We start from the raw sequence: 26,283 nt of genomic DNA, 5'->3' as shown, positions 1-26,283 counted from the left end.
TAAACCCCAAAAAGTTTATTTTACACAATGCTGCCCCTTCCACTCTATTGACTGATTGAATGTATGTTCATATTTATCTGCCTCGTACAGATTATTTACTGATGTATTATTACTGTCACTATTATTACATTGTTGTTTTCATTTCTTTACATGCTGATAATGTCGTTGTTGATTCATTCAGTTCGCCACCACTGCTTACACACACACAGTCATTAATATTCATTCATTAACCCACATTACTTTGTTGTTTTCTTTTCACTAATGTAATGTACTGTTCTAATGTATCTTGTCCTGTGATGTGTAGGAAATAAATACTTTTGAAAAATAGAAAAGAGGGATACAAAATGTCTAAAGAGAAGCTAAAGGAAAGAAAGTGAATGAAATGTACATATACATATATTTATGTTTGTGTGTGTGGGGGTGAGTGTATACCTCGTTATTCATATACCAAGCTGTTAAGCTGCGCTGTACTGATTGCTTCACACACTTGAACGCAAACTCACACTCGCAGCAAGCGCTTCACATTCAGATGTGTGCTGTACATGAGCCGACCCCACAGAAGCATTTACGCAGGTGCTAAGTCCCAGCTGGGTGCTGGTGTTGTGATTCATTCACACACTGTGCGTGTGTGAATGTGGGTAAAAAAAAACAGAAAGAAAAAAAAAACCCCAGCAATGTACACTCAGACATTCATGAGATTTAAAGGGCAAGAGAGGCCAAGTAATCCAGCTGATATTCTCCCAAAAGAGCCAGTTTGGAGTTGGCGATTTGGTGAATTCATAACTGGATGAGAACATGATCGAAGGTTCGGGGTGGACTGAAAGAGTTATCGCAATATTTTGTGGTATCATTGTGATAACGATGAATATGATGGTAAGAATTATTTATTACTTCTTTTCTAGGTAACTGCATAGCTGCTTTTCCTTTGACCATATAATTGCGCAATTTGAAATTTCAAAAATAAATCTGCTTAATGGAAACATGGCCATTTCAAAAGTCTTTTTTTGTGTTATGTCTTGGTGACAGGATGAGGTGCTTTTTGATCCGTAACAAAATTGGTTTATTTTTGCAAAAACTGCAATAGAAACACTTTCTTTTTTATCACACGAGTCACGTGCTCAACAACCGGATGTTACTACTGCCACAAACTACAAAGAAGATGAGGAAAGGAAGTCATCATCTTCCTGATGACTTCCTGTCCTAGACTACTATCTAGATGGATGGTAGTCCAGAATGTTTTTATTGTGAGAACAAACATATTCACATGTGATTTTAATTGTGTTTATTTAATGGAAACACTGCAATTGCAAAATTGTGGGGGGGGTTTTGGCATTAGCAGAATATTGACAAACTTTTACACGCATTTGAAATGGAATCGCAGGTTATGACTGCATGGCATTCCAGCTTCACAAACAAATGCTGCTTTTGAAAAACATTTCTATTTGCAATTCACTTATTTAGGACGCCAGTCATAAGAAGAAGTAAAATTAGCATCACTGAGCTACACAGCCTGACTGCAATTAATAGTGTTCTCGAATGCAATGATATTTATTGATGCTCTCAATGAACATACAGTGGAGAAAATAGCAAGATAACAACTACAGAGTTTCAGGGGGATTTTGATTTATTTATTTATTTTATTTCAATAAGGCAGCAATGTTTTTTTTTGTAATTTGAAAGAGACAATGCGCCTCACATAATACTTCAGGGTTAGCCATAAAGGACAGTTTTTATCTGTAGTCGCTAGAGCGACAATCAATGTAAATATACTACAGTTCAACACAGACAAATTAACAAGCTTCTCTCCAAAATTATAAAAACCATTTATAATCTAAATAGAACATATCAGTTTACAAATGCATATTAAACAACATGAATACGTCATGTAAATGTTCCAGATTAAGCCAGAGAGGCTCATTTTGATCTCTAGTCTCCTTGATGGAAGGGATTTAAAAACAAAATACAGTTAACAAGAAAAACATGACATAGGATTTGACAGATTTCAATGTGTAGCTAAACGTAGTGCAACGCTACACTAAACATTTATAATCAAAATAAAATTGTCACCATTAATTGAAATTTATAATGACAACCGCAAATCAGAATTGATCACAATAAATGATAAACGATGCAATAAATGTCCACCTCTACGTAACGTAATATTACAATAAAAAATGAACTGATGTTTTTGCAATGTCTGATGTGTTGTGAGTATTTTCTACACTTGTGAAACCAGGTCATGGCTACTTTTTAATCTTTTTTTTTTCTCTTGGTGGCATTGCTTTTAGCTCCATTGTGCTGGAAGATTATAGCATTTTATGTGGAAAAAGCATAAAAATGATCACCATCTAATATTTGACTTTGCCTATACCTGGCATTCTAATTGACAAATGTGTTTTCTGCAGAGTTGAAGCAGTGCAGAGTCTTTGGTCTTTATGAGAATGTCCCTGCACCGTCTCACTGTCTGGATAAAGGAGAACAAGCTGTGGGACGATAGGGATCTCTAATAAAAACTGTTGCTTTACGGCCGATGCGGTGTTGGCTGTAAATGTCTTGCACAGAAGGAGAAAGGGCACAGACTTTTTTTTTTTTTTCTCACAGTGCTGCTCAGACCTATTTCCAGTTCTTATCAATACAACCAGACTTTGAGATGCATGATTTAAAAAGAAGGCTGATCTCAAACTGGTATCATGTCACGGTAGCATAAATAAAAGTAAACTTCTGTTTGGTTCCAAATCTGAAGAAATGCAGTGTATTTTGTGAATCGTCAAGTGCTGTTATGCAAATCAAGTATATCTGTCGCTTAACATATTCCTTGGTTACATGTATTTTCTGAATATTGGACTAAAAGGTGTACATTTTGTGAGCATGTAACATTTTGATAATGACCCACAACTTTTTGTGAACTGTGAGAGCTCTGGTGGAGCCAGCTGCACATTGTCTGAAACAAATAACAAAAAGCTATAGTCCTACCACTTCCTGTCATCTTCTTTGTCGTCTCTGTCAGTAGTAACGTCCGGCTGTCGATCAAGCGATGCAAAAAAAGTGTTTCCGTTGCAGTTTTGCGAAATACATCTACTTCAATACATCTGCTCATCCTAGCGCAAAAACGTTTTATCGAAAAATGTGGATTTTTCCCAAAATTGAAGTGTTTCCAGTAAGCAAATTTACTTTCGTGATTTCAATTTGCGCAATTCTATGGTTAATGATAATGCGCCTAGTGTGCAGTAGAATGACAATGCATTATAAGAATGTTGTACATTTTAGAAAATTTTGCTCACATCATTTGGATGCATTCCCTGAACAGATTTTGATGGACTCATTTCTTTTTTTTAACCATCATTTCTGTCCAAAATATCTGATAGAGGCGAGGTGAATCATAATTCTGTACTCTTCAAAAACCGAGGCACGGTTTTTGAAGATTTCATCTGTGAATGTTGATGCTTTCACTGCAACTGTTTTCTACCAAGACACGGCAAAGAAAATGGTGTTTGAGACCTTTAGCTGAACTTTTAACCACAAACCTGCCCTTCCTCTGCTTCAAGAGCCACCACACCTCTTTAGCTGAGAGAATGCAATATGAGCTGGCATTACTGGCCTGACCTTTGGACTTGTGGAGGTGGCCTCTATTCTCAGCTTGATAAAGCATGCCCTGCAGGCCTGAAACTGTGCTGCATTGTGCTAGAAGGAACGTCACGATGAATTATTCTCCCCCCTGGTACACCAAAAATACTTCCTTCTGTTAACTGAAAATGTTGGAGACGTCAACGTGTGTACTATCTGTGGGTTTACACCAGTTTGAATCTTTAATAACTGCTGCAAGTTTGAGACAGAAGACTGGTTGGTTGGACAATTAATTAATGGGCAGAATGACCGAGTACAGTGGCGGAAAGAAATATTTGATGCAGAGTTTCAAGTTTCCCTGTTTACAAAGAATGGTGAGTTCTGTAACTTTTAATAATAAAAGTGAAAGACAGAATCGACAAGAAAAATCCCGAAAATCATGTTGCGTGATTTTTAAATAATTGTTTTGCGTTTTATTGCAAGAAATTTTTGATCACCAAATAGCAAGAACTCTGGCTCTGAATAGCTGCGATGCTATTGATCGTAAAATTGCGCAAATTGGAATTGCGAAAATAAATTTGCTTAATGGAAACATGCCAATTTCGAGAAAAAGAAATCTCGATTTTCGGTAAAAAGGATTTTGCTGGGCGGTCCTAGCGTGTTTGGCAATTAATGAATGTTTTCAAGAAATGCAAGGCCATGTCACATGTGTTGAAGTGTCGTTGCAAACAGCGTGAAAGATCTGGAACAAAGTAATCGGGTTTTACAACGGCACTTTGAAACTCAAATGATTGACCACATGATGCCGACCCAGGTAGGTTTTGCTCGTGTTTTTCCATTGTCTGCTTCTTATTTTTTTGCCATTGTTAATTTTTAACGTGACACTGTCCAGGCCCGCCTGAAGTTTTCAAATCACCCATTGATTTTTTTTCTTTAGATTCTGTCTGTCATAGTTGTTGTGTGGTTATAATGAAAATTACAGACTCTATGCATGAAACTGTAAGTGGGAAAACCTGAGTTCTCTAATTGTCCACTGATGTTATATTTTCTGTATTTAAAGTTTTTGTTTTTTATCAAGCATATAAAATGTTTAAAATTTCAGACGATTTTCTGTTTTAAATGCATTTCTATCTGCTGAGATGAGACTTTTTGTTGTCTTCTTAGCATTTACAGCGATTTTATTAGCACTCCGCCCCTCCCCCCAGAAAAAAGACTCCCTGTTGCCTCTCTTTGGTATTTAATTAGCTTCAATTTATCTCCCATCATTTTGTTTCCTCCTGTCTTGTAAGGAAAATTTCTACCTTTAGCCGTATTTGCAACTTCAAAGGAGAAAAACAATCTTCAGCTAATGGGAGGTTTATTTAGAGCTGTAAGAACTTGCTTTGACTAATATCCTCCTGGTGCACAGGTATACAGAGGGGAGGGTTTGTATATGTTGAGAAAAAAAAATATGATAATAGAGAGAAAATTGGACAAAATGAGGCAACTAAAACTGGTACAATTAGCACAGAATATCTTCTCCAATGTATAACTGGGGTGAGGTGTTTAAAAAGAGAAAATTTAAGAACACAACCTGAAGGAGGGAGGCACATTCCCCTTAGAAATAAGAAGAAAACTTTTTACTTGCTCTCAAACTCAAAAGTTATTGATATGCAACAGGAACAGTAGGGCAACTCACCTTTCTTTATCTCAGTGTCTTGCAGCAATGTCTGGGCTTTCTCCCCTCCGCATGGATTCTCTCCAGTAGAATTTTTTTTTTTCTTACCGGGCCAATCAGTGAACAGAAGGAGCAGTTGTGAATCACGACATAAATTTTCTGCACTGTTTTAGAATTGTAGTCTGCCTGTAGTTTCAGAAATGCCAGAGAAGGAAGTGAACGAAGCCATTCAGTCCGTGTTGGTCATTTTTCTGTTTTTTGTGGTATGAAAAAAAAACAATGTCCTGAAATGATCTAAGTTCTAAACTTTCGGCTTCGGTCTTAGTCTTGGCTGTGGAAGGTCTGCTCTCGGTTTTGGAACAAGTGGTCTTTACTCCATCACTAATACAGAATAGATTGAGCAGAGCAGGAGGTATGACAACAGGAATTACTTTAAAGCTTAATTATCATTTCTTGTGTCCGTTTCATAGTTGGAGGAGCTTATGAGAAGCTTGAACTGCCTCCCATAACGAGCGTGGAGTGCTGTCGGTTATTAAGTTGAAACTCCCACCCACTCAAAATCCCGGGGAGGAGGTCTGTGCTTTGTGCATTTAGCGCCGTGAAATAAGACGGGCTAATGTAACGTGTTCGTAACCAATTTAGTTTCAGCTTCGCAGCAGTGATGCTGCGTTTCAAAAGACACCCAACAAACGCAGGAGCAATTTGAAATGCAGAAAGGCTGTGTTGCCTCGGAGTCAGAGGACGGACTCGTTCCGAGGGAGAAAGGGAGCGATTTGTCACGGAGGCCGCCTGTATCGACTTGATGCATGGACCAGTGTCAGTGACAATGACTCACACTAAACCTCACAGTAAAAGAACAGAGGGGGTCACGTTAACCTCACATTTCTATTTCTGTGCGCTATAGCTCACAGAAGGTTGACCTCCCACTGTGCAAAATGCCTCATGAGGAGTGGGAGTATGAGCAGCTGCCAAGACAGGCGAAAAGTTTTATTTGAAGCTTAAAGAATGGGGTTTGAATGCGGAAAAGCAGGACTGGGGAGTGAACCAGGGGATGGCTTTTACATTTTTTCGAAACGTACCAAGGAGGAGGAGAGGAAGAATTAGCACCGCAGCTGGCGCCGTGCTGCTAGCTTGTGGTTCTTCCTGTCAGAAAGAGGACAAGGGATTTTCAGTTTAGACCAGGGGTGGGCAACTCCAGGCCTCGAGGGCCGGTCTCCTGCAACTTTTAGATGTATCTCTACTTCAACACACCTGAGTCAAATAATGAGGTCATTAGCAGGACTCTGGAGAACTTGACTGCACTTAGGAGGTGAGTCAGCTGTTGGATCCAAGAGTGTTTCAAGGGAGACATCTAAGAGTAGCAGGACACCGGCCCTCGAGGACCAGGATTGCCCACCCCTGGTTTAGACCCACATGCCAGAGATACTCTCAGGAGACATTAGTAAAAGTTGAACAAGTTTACTGAATACAATAAAATGTGAATATTACAATGTCTTAATCCGGGAAGATTCTGGAAGCCTGGAAAGGGAAATACTGGGAGGGACATAAGACAAGGAATATATTCATATTTATTTTTATTAGGAAAGTGCTCATTAATCAACAATACCACAATTCATGACGGTGTAAATATGCAGGAATGATCAGTTTGTTCTAAGTAGGGTGTCAACATTAATGGGACTTGTCTGTTCCCTTTTTGTTGGATTATCTCAAATAAAGGCCACTAGAGCCAAAACAATTCTTCAACAAAGAAAACTGAAATATATATATATATATATATATATATATATATATATATATATATATATATATATATACTCACACACACACACACACACAAGGTGACGGACGTTTGGATAATCCTATGTAGTATGTAGTCCACTTATTCTGATGGTGTGTTATCCTTCCATCGAAGCACAACCTCTTTATATCTAACATTTCTAAATTATGTTTGAAACAAAATGATTTATTTCAAACCTTCCTCAATATGAAAACATAGAAAACTGAGATGTTTGGTTTGAGTCAATAAAACATTTACTTAAAATATTTTTGAAAATGTGTATTTTTACATTTCAAGCTTATAAAGTTAATCATTAATAACAGCATTAGTGTGATCAATCTCATAATTTCTTTACTACTTTGTCAGAACTTAGTAGTTCTAAAACGAGTCAGCACGAAAAACCTCACTATAAAGTCACAGGACGGAACACAATAGTTCAATTAAACGAAGCAGAACCAAACAACAACAAAAAAACCCATGTACTCAAGAAATAACCAACCAACAATAAGCAGTGGAACACATTATGAATGGGTGTTTAACTGGTTTGCTTTGAACAAAGATAAACCGTAAAAATTGTATTGCAATTTTGATTGGCAAAAAATATATGCCCATATTTTTCTGGTGCTTTTAGTAGCCGTCAACACGACACCACTTAGTCATTTCCTCCCTGAATTTTTCCAGATTTCTATAGTGCTCCAAATTTCCAAGTTTCAAATTCCTTTTATTAGCCTTCAATTTCCCAGTCAGTGCTAGTGAAAGCACATTAATACGAGTTATACTTCTCAGTGGCCACCGCAGCGGATAACGTCTATCAGTCGCAGACATTCCTCAAGCTTCTTTCAGAGGCAGCCGGTGTGTAGCATCAGCAGCGCAGCTAGGGAGTTGGGGAACGTGTTCAATGTCACCTTGTCGGCATTAAGGAAAGCAGAGGAGCGTTACTCACCCCGTCTGTGCCGACACTTTCTTTCCTGTTGGCCTGAGCTTTTAAAATTCGGGGCCCAAGGGTTCTAGATCTCGCATAAGCAAATACACCCGGCGTGCATCGGCCGACTCATGCCGCCAAACCCAGTGACACAGACAAAAGCAAGCTCAGAAAAATAGCAAATTTCAGTGTGAGCAACAGTGTTTTGAATGGAAGTGACAAATGGAGGCCTGAATTCGATCGGCGTATTGTTGCACCCACACTGCCGACAGGACACAGAGAGAAAATGGCTTTTGTGATATCAGGGTTTGTATTTTCAATACGACCACGAGCCGTCTACGCTGACTCAAAGCTCTTATCTACAACACCACACTGGATCTGTTTTTATGAGAAAGCTTTGTAGCTAGAGCAATAATCACGGAAACTTCAGCATGCTTATTATCTTTAATATGTGTCATTTTGCAGTGATGAGTTGCAAAAGATGAACAAACCGTATGTTTTATAGAGTAGATTTTAAAACTGAAAAAATTCTAGAAATTTATTTTTTTTAAATTTGCTGTTCATGTAAAGATTTTTGACTTTGATATTTCTCTTTCACCTTTTATAATGTGTTCAAACATCAAACCCAATCATTGTTTTATCAAAACATCTACTAGCCCCATTAATCATGAACAGACATTTCACTGTAATCTTCCTCCAGAATCACGGAGTTTAGTTCTTCTCAAATACTGAGGTTTCTGCTCCGTCTTAACCCAAAATTGAAATCAGTAACTAATTATAATGAGAAGGAAACTGTCTAGAATATGTTCTCAAGTTTTGAAATTATGTGGGTTGGGACTCATTAGATTTCAACACTTGAGTGTTTAGTACTTTGCTGAAAGTTCCAGATCTCTGCACCACGGGAGTTTTCAACCTTTGCGTCAAAAGTACTTTACACTTCAGTGGTAATTGAAAGGCCACACACACACAATTACTGGTTTCTGTGAGAAAGTGGGGACTAACTTTCTCCTCATCATTTGTGGGGACCCTTTCATGGTTCCACACTCTTAAAAAAACATGTTAAATATTTAAAGCTGTATTACCCTATACACAACTTGGAGAAACAGAATTTCAAAAGTCGGGTCATGAACCTGTCTGGACCATTCTTCATGAGGACTCATTAACTTTCTAAAAACAACATGACGGATGGGGACCAGAGTTCCTTCCAACCCTTGAGATACTCAGTCAGCCATGTTAGATTTTATTTTATTAGGTTTATCTGATAGGGACATACACAAATTAACATAGGCAAACTGAATAAATCAGCAGTCCCATGCTTGCATTATAGTGTTTCTAGCATGAACTAATATTGCAGCACTTGTCCCTAGACTTAAAGCAAATCATGAATAACTTAGCTCTAACATATCAAAAAGATCTAGTAAAACAAAACCATGCTACCTAAAATTTCCAGAGAACATTTGACTAAAGATGCTTGGAAAAATGTCCTTGCTCATCTGTAAATTAACGACTTTACAGTTTCTTTTTGTTTGTGGTTATGCTGTTGTGAACATAGAATTTGACATTTTTCCATGTTCTGTTTTTTCAAAGCACGAGGTCCAGCCTTTAAACACTTTTCACAATCATACGGTCCTGATACAATGAAAGATTTGATGAAATTATACAGATGTCTTTCCACAGTCTGCAAGTCTTCTGAGTCCATGCAGTTCTCTTCAGCGGCACATCACCTTAAAAATGGTCAGATAAGCAAACTAAGAATCCAAAGTACCAATTTATTTTAACAATAAATACATTTATGAATATTGTGATATTAGAGAGCACAGAAAATTCTATTAATTGACAGTAATATTTTTTTAAACTTAAAATGATTTTTTAATCCATAATATTCAGAAAACATTTTTAAATGTAGTTAATTAATGACGCAAAATACTCAGCAACACACCCAAAAACAAGTGTTTTCTGAAAAATGTTTCAAATGTGACATTTATTTTATGTATTTTATTTACCAACCTATTATTTCATCCTTATCTGCCAGTAGAATTAGTACTTTTTTATTATCAATATTAAGTAATATTGATATTATTGATTAAACAAAGTAAACATTTCTTGATGAAAAGTTACTTTTAAGTTAGTTTTGTCTTATTTTAATTGCGCAAGATATTTGGAGTAGAAACTAGACAGAAAATATTTGGTAAAATTATAAATTTTTTTAGTGTAGGGCTTGAAACCCACAGGTGGCTGTTTGCAGTTATTATTGTTGTTTGCAAAAAATAGACTAGAAAAGTGTGACGTACATCCAGGCCCTTTTAATCCAATTGACTTAACTAAAACACAGTGCTACAAATTGACTTCAGGCCACACCTAATTGGAAAACAGAGTCCATCTCTGTGTTTCAGCAGAAATCCAGATGTTTGGTGAAAGAACAATATTTGACTTGGACAAATCTAGCCTTTTATGGAAGAGGGTTAAGGAGAAAGCTTTTGCTGAAATAAAACAGAAAGAAATCCTGGCTAAAGTTGGTGGGACATAGCAATAATGTGGTAGGACCTGTGGTTAGATGGAAACCTGACGGCGCGCTTCACCCTGAACACACCACCTGTGACACGGTGTTGGTGGAACGATGGAGCTAAAAACAAGGCAATCCTGGAAAAAAGAAACCTGGCCAAATTCTGACCATGAACTGTGAAGCTATGAACTATGAACTGGAAGGCAGTTTTACACCTGCAGATCCACCTCATCCTGCTGATTCTCACGCTACTTATTTTTGACCACTTCTCCATCACACACATTATCTTCCCCATCTTGTGATAATGAGTGGTAGCAGCCATCATGAAATGAACCATATGTTTATTTCTGCTCTGTAAATATTTCCTCACTTTTTTGTTCCTTTCTGGCCATTTGGGCCACAGGAGAAACGTAATAAAGATTATCGAATACTGAAGAAGAAGGGAGTTGAAGATGAGTGCTGGGAGCAAGGGAGGGTATTTTAATTGTTTTCTTTCTTGTATTTCCTCAGGGAAAGCAAAAATTAGGCTAGGAAAGCAGACATAAAAGGTAAAGAGAGAAGAAAGAAAAGAGGAGTCAAGGGGAAAATGCCAGAACAACTTCTGTTGAACACAAATGGGGGAAGAGTGCTGATGGGGCTTCGGGGCTGCCGGGATAACCAATACAGCAAAATCCTGAGACCAATATCACAATGTTGTCCACACCGACAAACACACGGCAGAGAAAACTGCAGACATTTACTAGACTGAAAGTTCTAGAGGCAAGAGTGGAGAAGACACGAGTTTGGATGTAGATCCAGGTGGACAGGAACGCAGGCAGTTGGCTTAAAAAAACTTCCCTTTACGTCACACTCCTATCGGCTAAAACAGCTCGGTGAAGCGTTGCATCTTCAATTCTCTTTTTATTCATTGCTATTCTTGCAGGATTATGGATCTCTACAGACATGGACATCAGATGTGAGCAAAGGCCTCCATGGTCAGGCCAAACTGACTAAATCAGTTCTCGTCTCAATTGCATGTTGATGAAAGTATATCTCAGTCTGGAGCGTTTTCTATGTGATTGGGCTCGTCTTTTGTTTCCACAGCCTGCCTCAAAACAATCCATCAACTTTAACCAGTTTATTTCTGTTAAATGAGAAAAGACTTTCCTATGAGACCCTGAAATTGTAAACATTAAGTAATCTGTAAGTTCAACTAAATAGCTTCTGCCACTGGGATCCTCTAGATGCTTGTGTGAATATGGTCAGCCTCTCTGTGGTGCCGACACCACCTTCTCATGGGCGGGTGTGATCATTCTGGTCACACACAGTCCACAAAGCATGGGGCTATGGAGTTTGGTTGCATAGCGATCTGATTCATACATATAAAGCAGACCCCACGGTTGAGCGACTGCAGAAACTGGCTCTGCTGATAGAAGTTACCCTGCGTGGCGTTAGCGGATGTGCCAGATAAGCAGACTGATCCATTTATACATACAGAACACAAGCAACTTATCTTTCACCTCTGACTCCATCAAAAGTAAAGATTCAGACTTTCCATCAAGCCACAACCTTGTGCTTTTCCTATTCTGGTAGTGAAGAGCTTAATTCTGGACTGCTGAAAGCAAAAGCCCAGAGTTATTTGGCCAAGAAAAATCTGTAAACTGTAGTTGGTTTACATTGTCAATAAAAAAAGCTAAAAAAATAGGGTTTTGTTGTTACCCTGCTACTCACATTTTTTCACAGTTACTGCAGTATTATCTGCAAAATAACTATTATTGATAATATTCCCACAGAGTCTCACTTTCACTTCTAACAAGTCCAAGTTATTCAAGTAAAAGTGTAAATATGTTGGTGGTAAGCCATTTTTATTGCTGCAGTGAAAGAAAAAACTCTTAAAGCAAAGGATTCATTCTATTGGGGGTTTGTGGAAAGACGTTAACTTAGGTCCGTCTAACATTTTGTCAGAGTGAAGCCTCTCACTGCAGATAGATCTCTGCTGCCTAAAACAACTTAAACTCTCAATGCCGACTTACCTCTACAGGTTAAATTTAAGTTTCAAGCATAATTAGTGATGACATGCGTGTGTGGTTTACTTTAAAGGTTTAAATCTAATGCTTTAAGTTTGTGTTTATTTGAAAACTAATTATGTATTGCAATTTTGTTTTTACTTTGCTTACAGTTTAACCGGCACGTCTACGTAACGCACATGGCAATAAGTAATAGTAACAAGAACAACGACTACCGTATGTTCTTCGCAATAATCAGTTCGAAGTCAGGACTCCATAACATTACCTTTACTTTCAACCTAAGTCTTCCAGAGATGTGAATAATATGGAGCTTAGCTGTATGTGGTTGGCTGTTTAATGGTGCTTCACCCAATTCTTCTCCAACCAGTAGCGGGTAAACCAGAACCTTGGCCTTAGGATCTGTTGTAGTGATAAAACAGAGTTTGATATTTAAAGAACAGAAACACTTTGGGTCAGGCATTCCCACCAGAGAAATCAAGTAATTGTAGAAGAGTGTTCAATGACTTTGCCTCTGGTTTTCCCCAGCAGTTGTTTTCCTCAATTCACCACGCGCAGCACGGGGTAGAGATTGGACGACCTTGAGACGTCTTCACGTAATATGAGGCATTAATCCTGACCCCATCCGCTCCGCATTGCATACAGCCAGAGCTCCATGGCGGCTCCACATTAGTAAAAGAACAAACATGTCAGAAAGGTTAGATTAAAGGCGATCTCTCCTAATAATCTCATTAGCGGTGACAAGGTAGATTTCCGTGGAGGTCTGGCAGCCTCAGGTTTACTGCCCACGGGGCACGGCACTGCACACGCCGATAAGCTCAGGAAGAAAGACGGCTAACTTCAAGGCGCCACTTGTAACGTAAGAACATGTGAATTGTACATGAGAAAACTCAGTAATTAGATTATTTTTCATAAGGCTTAGAGAGTTTGTGCTCTTTGATCAATACGTGTGTACAGTTATTTGATGTATTCTTTGTCCTGCTGTTGCCACTCCGTTTCTATTTCATTCTTTTGTGATTCTCCATACATGTGGAATAAGTAATGATCGCATGGCACATGTGCCTCTCTCTTTGTTTTCTATGTGGTCTTCACTTTTCAGTCTTGTGAAAATTGCGCAACATTTCCCAGATCCTGCGTACAATCTTTTAACCCGTTTGCTCTCTTTTTGTTGTTTCTTTCCGAGGTTGAAATTGCTACATCTTTACATCAGAAGCAGACAGGAAACAATATTATGATATCTTGTTTACAGCTGTCAACATTAATGCATGCGATTAATCTGAGAGTTTTGATGCACTAATGGAACATAAAGCAGATTTATCAAAAGCCGATCCTCCTGGAGAGGGTTATGTAGGTCACAGCAGCGAGTTATAGGAACGACAAACGACAGTGAAAGGTAGAAGTTCTATCTTTTTAACAAAAGTTGAAAATTTTTCAACTTTCTTGTGTCGCGTCTGTGCACATCTACGTGCTTGCAATTTCACATGCATGACTTACTCCGGTTGCTCAGATAGATGAGGACAAGCGCCACAGGTACCAAAGGAATCAAATGAAAAAGTGACATTTCTAAATTAACATGTAAAGCAAAATGATTTCTTTTAACCTTAATGAATATAAAAAACTGGAAGACTGAGATTCTTCAGACATGTTTGGTTTGAGACAATAAACCATTTTTGTGAGCACTTTTTCAAAACATTAATACGGTGACGGTTTCTGTTATGGGCTATCTGGATCTAAACGAGACGGTTCGCTAAACCTGAACCTAAACGAGAAATTGTTTTGATTTCATAGAAATATACTGACCTTACATCAGAATACTGAAGCATTATCTATTGAATGATGTCCAAGACACGGGAACTTTTCACTCCACAACTTGGATTCATTGCTAAAAAACAACAAACAACCTCCAGTTATTTTTAGAAATAAATCTGCATGCAATTATCCACAAATGAGCTGCGTCTAAAGGACTGAGGGGTTTGGCCGAAGGGGCCGGTTGTTTTTTCCAGGTAAGTTACTTTTCTAGGACATTTCCTGTTTGTTAGAAATGTAACATTTATGTATGTCCTCTGCCGATTATGCAGACAAACACGGGAGGTTTCTGCAAATCGTGCTATGATCCATTTTTAAAACAAGCCTCGTGTTTCATCACCACTGCCATCCAATAGTTCGGAGACAATGTGCAACAACAGTGTGTCGAGCCAGCACTAATTAGATAAGATGGAGGCTAATAACGCTTTTGTTTCTGCAACCAAATTGCATGGAAAGCAGAGCGGATGTGCATTCATCAGTACAGCGTCTGGGTGTTGCTCTGCCTTGGCTTCATTTCTTTGGAGGGAATAAAAGTGAATCCCTGAAAACAGCCCAAGGTCAGCAAAAAGCTGGAAGTAAACAAAGTAAATGTACGATTCGTTTACTGCAGAGGCACCAGGGAGCTGTGCATTGGCTAACAGTGCTGCCACTCGGGAAAATAATAAGAAAGCAATAAGGCATTCCTAAGCCCTATGATGTGAAAAGTTTCAAACAATTGTGTCTTCTTTTCTCATTAAAGCACATTGGTTGTATTCATCCCTGCAGAGAGAACCAATGGGGGTCATTTGGAAGCAACTCATTAAGTTTCAAAGTGCTAGTCTCTGCTTCATAAAATCAATATGGTCAGTTTTAAGGACTCACATGAGTTGGTTTGGCAGGAGATACTGCTGACCGGGGTAAGTATTGTGTCCAACTATGAATTTAGAAAGACATTGCTTCTTATTCACGCTTTTTGTGGCGCCATATTTTAACTCGGAACAACAAAATACGACATTGCAGCCAAAAGGCTTTGCTACAACAAATAAAAAAAACTGCTTTTGTTTGTCTGAAAGACCAAGAAAGTGGACACCCCAGTCCAAACCAAATTTCTCTTATATGTGACATACTTTCCAGAATATTTTTTTTTTTTTGGTCAAATGTAACATTCCAGACCTGCACTACATCTGGAATTCATTGTATGAAAGCGTTGGGTCATGCTGAAGGGGATCAGAGAGGGTTCAGGTTTCTGAAGCCAATATGTTCCATTTGGGCTCCACTGGGTTGGAGTGTACAGCAGTATGGAGGCAGGGAGATGGAAAGGAAGCAGAGGGCAGAGAATAAGCAATTGACTAAATTCTATCTCCCATCTCGGAAACGGGCTCAGTGATAAGAGTCGTGTCTGGATTCAAACCGGGCAAATTTACACATCCTCTTGTGGACAAACCCTAAAGAACATCCGACAGGAGTGGAAACATCAGGTGCTTGCATTATCTAGGAGCGGGGGAGAAAGGAAATCAAAATGAGAAGTGACGTTATTTAAACGGCGAGTGCGATTTGGTGTATTTTACAGACGCTTGAGTTTTGGGAGTTAAACACTGATGAACAGTAATAGTCTATCAGGCGAGCAGTAGGAGGCAGAACTTCTTATTTTCTCTCTGGGACTTTGTTTGTATGCGAGCCTCAGACAACAACAAGCTCCTGAACATTCACTCCATTTTTCTGTGAGTAAGCTGAGACACCAGGCGCTGGTGTTTAACGCGTCCCCTAGGGAAACTAACAGAGGTGTACAGATCACTGCTTGTTCAAAAACTTTCCTTCCTTTCCACTCACACACGCACACGCCTGTGCATGTGTGTGTGTGTGTGTGTGACTCATGCTATTTGTGAACCAACGTGGAAGTGTTGCCACAGGTGTGTTTATAGTTTCTTTACCTACAGCATATATCAACCACCTGCTAGGAGCTTTTTTTTTTAAGTGTGTGTTTTCAGACTGAATATATTGTTTGCTTGCGTGCGTCTGTGGTTAGAACAGCCTGTGGCCCAGCGGGTGTGTGTGTGCGTGTGCGTGTGCGTGTGTGTGTGTGTGTAAAGAGAGGCATGTTTCGCCCCAGAGAGTGTTCCTGTGACTTCCTACTGATATGAACTCTTAGCGACACTCGTCCCCTTCCGGCTCCACTCCTCACTCCTCCACTCTCCCATCCAGTCGTTTCTCATCTCTACAATGAGTCATTTCTCAAGGTTGGCCTCTGTCCTGTATTGGTGTTAAAGCTATTTGCACAAATGGACATTCTAACATGTTGTTTTATGTCATGTGTTCATTAGATGCGTGTCTCACTAATTTAATATTTTGTGTCTGTTTAGTTTGAATAGAACTTTAAAAAAAAACCACATTTACCAACTAATTTCTCAGATGTTCACCATGGAGAAAGACCCAAAGCGTTACATTTCCTTTGTTAGCTACTAGGCTAACAATGACTTGTCCTTTTTTCCAGTTTGGTAGTTTTGTTCAGTTTGTTCATTTTATATTACTAATTAGTCAAATAATTAAATAACCTAATAAAATAAATAACCTTAGTTTTAAGGTTATTTTTTAGTTTTCTCCTCCCTTTATTAAAATACACTAGTTAATTGATTTTATTTTTGATTTTTAACCCTTTCCTCCATAGCGGTCACTGCAGCAGACAGCTATCTACAAACCATTTTCTTCTGTTTTTTTGTGGATTTTTATATTATAAATGCACACATAGCTCTGAAGTGGGCACTAAAGCGTCATACAATACACTGCCAACTACTGGCCATCCGCTGCAAGTGCATGACATTTTTTGTTAAATCCAATATGGCAGACGGACGAAAAAGCAACTCAGAAATATCCAGTCCCTCCTTCTACTGTAGACGACTCTTGCAGGTAAAAAAATAATAATAATTGCGACATCAAGTAACCCCCAAGGACTAATAATATTGATGTATTTTCCAAATAAGTATATTTGGAGAAAATTACAACTGATTACCTTTTATACAAATTTGTTTTCCCAAAGGAAGTGAAAGAAAATCCTTAAGAAAATCAAAAACACCTTGGAAATAAATCCTGGCATAAAGAATCATAATTCATGCATGAAAGGGTTAATTGTCTGTGGACTAGTTGATAAACTGCATAATTAATAGTTCTGGTATGGGAGATATTGGTTGAATATTTTGACTGAAAGTTAATCTGTATTCTCATGTTTATGACAGAATTTATTTGTGCTTATTCTGCTGTAAGTGTTCAGTGTTGACGATCCAGTGAGGCTGAATTCATTCCTTTATGAGAGACATTTGGCTAACAAATCCTGATTTTCCAATAATGCCATGACTTTTTTCTTTTTTTCTTTTTTACAAAAAGAAATCAAATAATCAAATAATAATGAATTCTTAATCATAATTATTATTAGTTACATAAGCCAAACATTGACGCAACCCCTGTTCCACAGAGCAACTTGGGTGTCAGTGCAGTTCATTTATACACTGAAAAATGAAAACAAGTGATCCAACCGGGGGAGGGGGGTCGTTAATTTGCTACAAGCAATCATGTTAAGTTTACTCAAGTAAATACATTAAGGTTATTAAGTTGTGTCGGAAAGAGCAGACGCTTCTTAAAGAGACAGAGGCCCAAGTTCATGGTGTCAAATTACAAAGTCAAACCTTTTTAAGTCATGTTTGATATATACATGACTTTTATAACAACTGAATGTAACATAGTTGCTTCATTGTGATGTAAAATGACTCTATGTGCCTAGAAAATGTGTAACGTTGCTTTTTTCAGCTGTTTTTATGCAAATGAAAACAAATACAAGATTGAAATTTATCATTCTGTCTGAAATGAGTTTCTATTATGAGTTTCACTTTTTGATACACTCTAATTTACCCAGATGGATCTGCAGCTGTTCTCTCTATGAAATAGTTTGGATGCAATCACCTTCTTTTGATTGACTGAAGCGAACAATCTTAATAAATGTTCTGTTCTGTCTGTCCTGAAATAAATTTCATGAGCACCTTTGAATCAGAAATGCTGTCATCAGAAATAACCAAAGATTGTGGCATTGTCTTATCTATAAGGAGACTTACTGTGTGTGTGTGCGTACGGGTGGGGGGGTGTGTGTGTATGTGTGTGTGTGGCCTACTCTCAGCGGGTGGTCCTGTGGATCACTTTGGGCAAATTTAAGACAGCAAAGCAGACTTCTGCATTAATCATCAAAGTCTCGCTCCCCTCCCTCTTGGCCTTCTTTGTATTTTTTTTTCTCTGCTGCTCATATTCACTCTGTTTTCTTCTCATTCTCTTTCACCTCCTTCCTCTCATTTCCTATATAGCTACCCTTCATCCCCTTAACTCCGACTGTTTCTGGTTATTGGAACAACATGGCTAATTTTAGCGAGACAAACAAGAGGGGTGGGGATGAACTCTTGAGTTTTGACACACGTTTCCCAGTTCTGATCTCAGCTCTGCGCAGAATGAGTCGGCAGGTTGGCGCGCAACGCTTTCCAAATGACAAATCCCCCCCTGCATGAATTTTGTTATCAGTGATGTCATAAATTCTTCCCCTCGTCTTTGTAACAAGATTACTGGAATCCAATTTTGTGGGAGCCATTATGAAATGCAAATGCGCGCGGCCGGTGAACTACCTCAGATTTCTTTTTTTTCTTTTTTTTTTGGCTCGGCCTTTCGTTTTTAGAGAATAATGTATGAGTGGGTCAAGCGCTGATTTGTTGGAGGTTGGCGGGAATCTGTTCAGGGGAAGGAGGGGCGGGGGGGGGGGGGGGCTAGAGCAGGGTTCACAATGAGGAAGAGGAACAGATAATGGAAATGACGAGAAGAATGTAAATGAGAAATGCAGACAAATGTGAGCCTATAATTCTGAGAGAAGCCTTACGCTGGTAATACCTTATAATGTCTATAAAACGTTCTCCTCCCCCTAGACATTTTACCCTTTTTGGGGGGATTTTACAAGTCAATGACGTCTAAAAACAAAAGTGAAAGTGTTTCCATTGCAGTTTTGATGCGGCTGAAGAAAAAAAAGACACCTCTCCCAAGCACCAAAACATTTTAGAAAAATCTTTTATCGAAATTGCCATGTTTCGATTAAGCAAATTTATTTTCGAAATATCAGATTGCACAATGGAAACACAGCTACTGTCAGCTCCGTAGATGATAGGCCACAGCGCCAGGCCTTTGGAGTTGTGGGAATGAGACACATGGGGGTGTGATTTAAAAAAAAAATAAAAATTGGTTGTGAGCTGAAGCTTACACCCTCAGTCTCTTTCTCTCCAGAGGACGGTTTATTTATAGGCGGGAATATGTCAGGAGGAAGGCAGAGAATGGATTAGGAGCATGGTGAACTGCCGAAAAGTTTTATTTTTATTGAAACTATGTAGCTGCGAAGAAAAATAGGATTTTATTCCTAACTTTCAACAATGCTAATAAGATTGTAACTTGCCTGAAATGAGAGTAAACCTTCAGCAGCCAGGCAATCGTCTTGTAGTGACTAACCGGATGCCTGTGTGGTCCTCTGTCTCTCACCGACTGAAACCTTTCAACATTTTCATTGGTTTATTGTTCATATCTCATGGTCCAGTGTGGGAGCCTCACTAAAGGCTTTTCAGGGAAGGAGCATTTTGGCAAACAATTTCAACTAATTTCATGTTTTCAGGTTTGTAAGCAGGTTTTTTTTTCATTAAAAAAAAAAAGGTGTGTCTCACCACCATGGATTGTGGGAGCCATTATAAAATGTGGTATGTTATTTACAATTTCATATTCTCAAGTCTGTTGGACGAGTTTTTTACATGATATATTGTTGTTCCAACGTTAGTGCAAACCAGTACACACAGCAAGGACCTCACCAGTATAGATGAGTAAGCTGGAAGTTTAAGAACTTCACACCTTCTGGTTGAATTGGAGCGAAGATTGTGAACAATGCCTTCTTGTCCAACATCAGTGTATTTCCTCACAAACACACTAATGGAAGAATGGTCAGAAATTGTCCTAAGCACAGTCATAACCCTTGTGTGGTACAATAACCTGATGAACTGAAGTGACATCCCGATCTTAATCCATGTGTGAGTGACAACAGTCAGCAAGTGAAGACTTTGGAAAGTTCAACCGAGGTCTTTTCAGCCACCCTGTTTGACAAGCTTGAAATGCTCAAAGGAAGCAGAGGTTTTATTTTTTGAATAATCTGTGGAAATGCTTTCATGTTAAACCATGAGAGTATAAATCCCATCATTGCCCCTGAATTTATGCAATATTAGTGCTCAGCTGCAGCGTAAAGTCCTCAGCAAATGAATGATTTCATCTTTTATCACCACTTTTCTTTCAACAGTCTGAAGCGGGATGAAATAAAATATATACGTATATATATATATATGAAGTTGAAAAAAGCCTAAGTATTTTTTTCAACGGGGGCATGTGTTCAAACAGATTATTCACTGATCATTTTACTTTGGAGCAGAGAAACCTTTAAGAAACGTATTAGAATTGTGGGCCACACTGAAGGAAAGCTTAATTTCCAAGCCTAATTAATCCTGGCACATATTTATAACCACTGTGACTGATTCTCTGCCAATTTTAATTTGTTTTTAAATAGGTCATTTTTCTTTTTTTTTTTTGTTGTAATTTTTCCTTATCGAGTTCATCGAACGGGCTAGGGTTGTCCTGGCCTCATTTGCATAGCAGGAGTTGGTAAACTGGGTGAATAAAGTAAATATTAGCCTCTGTTTTTCATAGAACTTAAAATCTATTGGGAAAAGCAATAAGCAGTGTTAGAGTTTCCCTGATGTTGGACAGTTACAGGATTCTACTTTACTCTTTCTTCCTCTCCAAGTCCAAAATTTGTGGGTTTTTTTTTTTTTTCAAATCAAGCTGTGAGACTATTCTCTATCTTTCCAGGTGTGCTATGGAATTGAAAAACAAATGTTGAATAAGTCTATATTTGGGGAAATCAAAGGAATATTTCTGAACATTTAGTCTTTTCACATGTTTGAAGTATTGCCATTAAACTTGTCTCTTTCTGAAAAGCGTGGGTGCATAAGTATCAAGGGTGTGGACTTCAGTGTTCTGCTGTCTCAAGATGAGGTCACATTGAGTTTGCTAAAATGTCAGTCTTATTTTATGTTTTTTTATTCCTATACAGTGTTCATACAATAAACAATACACTGAATGTCTAAGGACTTATTTGTCCGTAAGTGGTCGGAAACTTCTGAAAGGAAATATTCAGAAAGTAAGTCGAGTCTCATTTTCACTGATCGTTTCGAGCATCTGGCATCCTGAGGAGAGCGACTTTTCATGAGTGAAAAATACCACTATGCAGCATCAGCCTTTGTAATGGTATTATTATCATCTGGGGCATTAAGTTTCAAAAGTCGTTTTAAGAAGACGCTGTGGGGAGACTGGAAACTGGCAAGAAACCCATCAAACATCTTAGATTTGAAAGTGAGGATTGGGGTAAACATTCCTCAGACTGATGCTGCGTTCCAGTTACATTGGAAGTCACAGATGGGTTTGACTTCACACAAACTTATTTGTCCTTAAGTGGTCGGAAAATTCTAAAAAGAAATAACAGCGTTCCGGTTAACATAGTCAGAGTAGTTGGGATTTCAACATGGCGACGCCCAAGAACCCTTCGAGCACGTTTGAGAAATCTTTTAATCTCCGTGGCAACCATTCAGCTGCACCAAAGACCTGGTTGGACCTAGCTCTGTTGTTTGCAGAACCTGGTGTTCTAGGCTGTACTTTCCGAAAGCACCACCACTTTTAATTTGCTCAGTTTATAGTTGCAGGTGCTGCATGTTACATTGATTTTCAACGCAGTCTTACAGGTGTAAAATAGACATGTTTCCACAACTACTGTTGATGAGAGGAGCGTCCATATGGAAATGTAAAGTCGGCCTTAAAAATCCTGACTTGGGGGTCGTTGGAGTTTCTCCGACGTTCCAAGCCTGACGCAGGATTCAGTGGCGTTCCAGTTGATTTTTATCCAAATGGGAACTCAGAATTTGAGTTTCTACTGCAAATTGAAGGCAGCATAAAGTCAGAGACTGATAGATGGATACAGGAAGTTATGTCACTGATCCGTTTTTGTTTGTATTTTGTGTTTGATCAGTAAAACAAGATACATCTTGGATGAAAATGGCACCCATTTGGTGGAAGCAACCATATATTTTGTTGTTTGATTGCAAGTAAATCACCTTAGAACTACATGAAAAAAGAAGATCCCTCATCAACGTGTGAACATTTCTTTAAAAAGAACTGAAGAGTGGAGAAGTGACTTCAGGATCTCATTCTGCTGGTTTGTCAGAAGAATAAGGAACAACAATGGTGAGATAAACGATCAGGACTAATGAAAGGCTGCAATAAAAGGAGTTAGATTAACAAGTTGAAAAAGCAACATACCTTCATATAACATGTATATAAGTGGGAGTATTTGCATAGGGGGGAGAAAACAGCATGCTGGAGTCACGTTCTCCTTTTATTTTCCTGCTGTACTAAAAATAGCCACACCCAAATCACATTACGTACAGAAACAGACTCCATCACACCTCTTCGCCTTTGATTTAAGACCCACGACTGTTTGACAGCTTGGCCAGAGGGTCATTTTTCACCCTGAGTTTGCCATGTTGGGATATATATGCAAGTTTTTTAGCAAAAGCTCAACTGGGTGACACACATGATATATTCAGCAATATCCACCGTGATACAGAAATATTCTTTCCATTTTGAGGGCGAGATTGTCTATAACTGAAGACAAACACACACACACACAAAAAATATCTCTTTCTCCCATTTGTAAATGTTTGATCGTACGTCGTGCAGAGGTATTCCCAGTCTTCCCATTAAACCCGGAAGGGAATCACAACCCAGTCCTAATGAGCAGCAGGAATAACATCCAAACAGCTGAGAGAAGAAGAGAGTCTGCCCCAGCAACAGACTTGACATCCTACATCTCTGGGAAGTAAACAGTTGTGTGGGAGGCAGAGACACCGACGGGAGGTTTAGTTCTTACAGTCTTAGACCCTTGTTTTTGGGGTTTTTTCCCATTTCAAGAAAATGCAAGTAATTTTCTCTAATGGGACATGTGGTTTGAGGCGAGATGAGCTACACAATAAACTCTGAATCTGTTCAGTGAAACATACAAGCTACATGAAAGAAAACTCCCCTTTATGGGCGAGCGGAGCTTTTAGTCTCTACTCCACAATGAAATTACTGAAGCAGCGATCGTAATAAACTTTCTTGCTTTCACTCTCATTGGTGGCTCATTGGTGCTTTTGTTAAAATATCATTTGGCCTTTGAATGAAGCTGGAGCTGCTGCAGAGTGGATAGGCAAAACTCAGCATAAAGAAAATTGTTCCACAATTGTTTTTCCATTAGAAAAACAAAGTTATTATTATCTATTGGGATTTTATGTGATAGACGGATACAAAGTATAGCAGACCTCCTCACTATGAAACCCACTTGCAGGTATGAAGATGTTCTCTGAAGGCCTCAGCAGTTCGGTAGAGAACAAACAGCATCATGAAGACCAAGAAACTCAGCAGAAAGGTCAGGGAGAAAGTTGTGGAGACGTATAGCATAATAATCACAGAAACAACCAAGAGTCCTTCTGTAAACCTGAAGGAAGAAGAAGAACTCAGGAGGGGGAATCTGTTCTCAGGGCCTTGTGAAAGAACAGCAAGGAGAAACCTGCTCTGGTTAGATTATACTAATATTATCCTTTTTGGAAAATATGCAAAATGAAGAAGTTTGTGGTGGAAAACTACAATTAAAACAGAACATCACACTGAAGAGAACATTCCTGTCATAAAATATAACCTTTCTACTGTCCCACTTTCAAGTCTGTAACAGCCTTTCTTTCTGTTTAACTCTTAATGATTTTCTTTTCACAATGCTGAAATTTAAAGGGGCAGTAATATATAAAATCAACTCCTTCTTTTTTTTTAAAGCTTTACGTCGTTAGAATGTTGTTCCATCATCAAGAACATACCTGGAGTGTTGCCTTTATTTCTTCGTGCATGTTTGAGAAATCTTTTAATCTCCGTGGCAACCGTTCAGCTGCACCAAAGACCTGGTATGACCCAGCTTTCCCTTTAAGGACGAAACGTGTTTCTATTAAGCGTTTCGAGTCATACTGAATGAAGTATTGCACTTTGTGCTAAGTTACACAGCTTCTTTCCAGAAGAAGTTGGTTTTATAAGTTCTCCACCTGAATTTATCATTCTGCAGGAGCGTGGCCAGAGAGTAGTAGTTATAATTAATTGATCATGGGGCTCCTCTCCGCTCGCTGCCAGCTGTAGGTGGAGTCCATCTGCATGTAGAGATTGTGCCCTGAGCGACAGCAAGGCGCCAGCTGGCCGGGACTCACATGCAGCCCTGGACATCGCCCAGCAGCAGGAGAAGGAAAGGCCGCGCCGGGTGGTTGCATAGGCAAGCTCCTGATTTATGTGTTCATCGGTACGACTCACAAACCATCACTGTCACAGTCACACGCGCTCCGTCTTGGTTCAGCTCTTAATACCTGGTTTTATGTAAGCCACCTATACTGGCGCTACGGCCGTCTGAGAGCAGCCGGTTTGATTTGGATGTGTTGTGTTTTGACAGCGCGCCTCGGACGCAGCTGGCTTTGCGGCGTTGTTTTGTTGGTCCACAAGGGCCGTAACTGTGGAATTACAGACCTTCCAGTGTCTTACATGGATCAGCACTTTTGTTTCTCACCTCATCTAATTTCAAAAGATCCGACTCCCAACAAACCTCACAGTTATGCATTTCCACAACGTGATAAGGGAATTCTTCTGAATAGTTTTACTCAAACCCAGCAACAACATACAGTCAGATCAGAACATTAATAATGTTTTTTTTTTATTTTTTTATGAAAAGCAAGAGCAAGAGCAGTGTGAGGCTGAGTCCATATTTATCTCTAGGAGTTTAAAAAATTCCAAGAGAATGCTGTGAATGCCAAGTAGAGGAGCTAAACTTGCTGAATTCAGAGCAAACTTTGGGGCCAATGCCATTGATTTTTTTTTGCCACTGTTTTAGAATTGTGGGCCGCTTATGCAGGGTTGTAGTTTGACAACGGCAGCGGAGAAAGTGAATGAAAAGGTTCGGTCCACGTTGGCAACGCTCCCAATATCAAGCAATTAAAGTCGCAGCAAGAGGAATGCTTGGCAGGTTTTACTGCTGGCAACGATGTGGTGGCCTTACTCTCAACGGGGTTCTTTATAGCGCACGCAATTTCCGGTAAACTTCACAGTGTGGCTTCCTTCACAGTCTACCCGGCGTATTAAATATGTCACCACCAAACGTTATTGATTGGGTAAAATCAGATCTAGTCATTTCTAACTCCTACAAAGCAGTCGTTTCTCAATAGCAAAGCATAGTAGAAGGGCTACCACTATCCCTGGGATAATAGCGTAGTGACTGAGCGTGTGTGTATGGCGTTCATCCTTGTGTGTCTTTACATTGGGTGTGTGGATGTGATTGTCTGTGTGTGCATGACGGTGGGAACGTTTGGTTATTTTCCTTCAGCTTTACACCTATGCAAAAATATTGTGTCGATCTTTTACATAATCGATTTGATAGTCTCAACTCGGCAGAAGGGTAGGGTGTACATGTACAGCAGAGTCTGTGTGGGCTTTGATAGGTTTAGCTCGCTGTGAGTAAAGCAGCTGCGTAAGGAGAGCTGTCAGGGTTGTCAATCAGCCTAACCTCATTGAATTCATTAAGAAGTAATGAAGTAATTTGGGCATGAAGCCCTTGAGCAACACATCCAGCAACAAAGTGATGGCCCAATGGAACATCAACGCAATGTGAAGCAGCTGACAGATGCTAATATGAAGCTGTCTTCTCATTTGAAATCAAATAAGCTAAAAAATGTATGTGTTTTATGTAATATATGCCAAGTTCTTGCATGTTGGGTTTATGCTGATTAGCCAGTAACCAGATAACTACCTGAAATCTTTGTGATCATGTCGACTGGAATTATTAGTCCATGTTTGGACAAATTCTTGCACATAGCCAAAGTCCATCAATGGCTGATACCTGGGCATTGTGTC

At 39.1% G+C, this 26,283-nt stretch overlaps 1 long non-coding RNA gene across 1 annotated transcript; it reads left to right on the top strand.

The window, feature by feature from the left end:
- Window positions 1-6,434: 6,434 nt before the first annotated feature.
- On the top strand, window positions 6,435-25,860 carry LOC114139542 (uncharacterized). Its single transcript, XR_003594469.1, has 3 exons — window positions 6,435-6,622; window positions 21,865-21,867; window positions 25,848-25,860. It is a non-coding gene; the product is annotated as an uncharacterized LOC114139542 (long non-coding RNA).
- Window positions 25,861-26,283: the final 423 nt, after the last annotated feature.

The sequence above is a fragment of the Xiphophorus couchianus genome, chromosome 23 (genome assembly GCF_001444195.1).
Source record: "Xiphophorus couchianus chromosome 23, X_couchianus-1.0, whole genome shotgun sequence".
NCBI lineage: Eukaryota > Metazoa > Chordata > Actinopteri > Cyprinodontiformes > Poeciliidae > Xiphophorus > Xiphophorus couchianus.
The sequence above is the reverse complement of the archived record's forward strand: the minus strand, read 5'-3'. Positions and strand labels throughout refer to the sequence as shown.